This window comes from Frankliniella occidentalis, unplaced genomic scaffold (genome assembly GCF_000697945.3).
Source record: "Frankliniella occidentalis isolate FOCC.00 unplaced genomic scaffold, Focc_3.1 Scaffold117, whole genome shotgun sequence".
Taxonomy (NCBI): Eukaryota; Metazoa; Arthropoda; class Insecta; order Thysanoptera; family Thripidae; genus Frankliniella; species Frankliniella occidentalis.
Window position 1 is genome coordinate 743,899 of NW_026267245.1, and position 1,323 is coordinate 745,221.

At 63.5% G+C, this 1,323-nt stretch overlaps 1 protein-coding gene across 1 annotated transcript in view; it reads right to left on the minus strand.

Annotated features, from left to right (window-relative positions):
* Positions 1-1,323, minus strand: part of LOC113209914 (extracellular sulfatase SULF-1 homolog) — a 10,872-nt gene that overhangs the window by 2,575 nt on the left and 6,974 nt on the right. The gene's annotated exons all lie outside the window — the stretch shown is intronic.

The window sequence follows — 1,323 nt, forward strand, 5'->3', positions numbered from 1 at the left end:
GCTGCTCCCACGCCTGCCTCCGGGGGCGGGCGGCGGCGACCACGCCACGTACGCGCCGAGCGAGGACTCGGCGCCGCCAACGCCACCCCGCATACACGGACCGTACAATTTCTTTTTATTTCTTTCCATTTCCCCCCGTACAGTTTCTGTCTCGACGGGCAGCAAGCAGCAGCAGAACCAGAACCGCTCGGTGCGTACCGCTGCTGTGCCCAGTAAGTACCCCGGCCGTACCCGACGGTACCCGCAGGCCATAGTTGGATACCCACCCGACAGGTGGCTTCCCGTAAGTGGAATAAGAAGAGAGGGGGGAGTAGCGGGAGGGGCGTGGAAGCGTTCCCCGAAAGAGAAGAGAGGCCGTGGCCGCTGGCCGCGCCACACGGACGGGCGCGCGCGGGACGGCGGCGCGGCGGGGGCGAGAGCTCTCCGGCGGCGACACCTCCGCCAGCACGCACGCACGCACGCGAGCACGCCCACGCGGCACACCGCTCCGCACCGCCGTCGTGCAGGCCCCGCTCGCTGGCGTGCTGTCCGCCAGGATGCACCGGACACGTCTCCCACCTGTTTGCAGAGCTGGTCGGCTGCTCGCTCTCGCACGCCGAGCGGAAGAGGTGGGCGAGAGACAGAGAGAGTCGTGTGCGTGAGAAAGAGAGGGTTACGGCGGGCCAACATTTCCGGTGATTTGTCGTGGGCGCCATCCGGCTCCGGGCCGGAGCGGAGCCCCGCCGTGCGCCGCCGTGCGCCGTGCCGCGCCGACCGGACGCCCTGCTGCCCTGCGGATTAGGGCGCCTGTACCCGGCTCCCGGCGAGGTGTAGGAGGCGCCCCACAGTCTGCAGAGGACGCCAGCCGCTCCTCCGCGCTCACCCTCGCCTACGCCTACGCATGCGTCCCACCCCCATACTCTCAAACTCTGCACTAATTAAGCGCCATTTACGCAAAAAATTGGCTATAGCCTAGGGTTAAAACTAGAAAGGATAGCTTAAGCCTCTAAGGTTAAAAGTTGTATCAGGAGGCCAGTCAAGGTGGCCGATGAACTTCGCCGCGATTTTCTAGAGTAACTGGCCGAGGCGTGCGGGTGGAACTCGCCTACCCGTGGGGCGCCGTGGTCAGCGGCGATAGGCAAACCCGCCCGCACGGGCTTTGATGCCCCCTTATTTCAGCCCCTTAGGGGTGGTTGCCAGGTTTTCTAGGAGTGAACCTTAAGATACCCTAAAAATTTGAAGTCTTTAGCACATCTCCTTCTAGTGGAACAGACACACAGACACGAGGTCGTTTGCATACGCCCGCTAGATAGCTTTTCTAAAGCTGAAGGGCGGGCTAAAAAC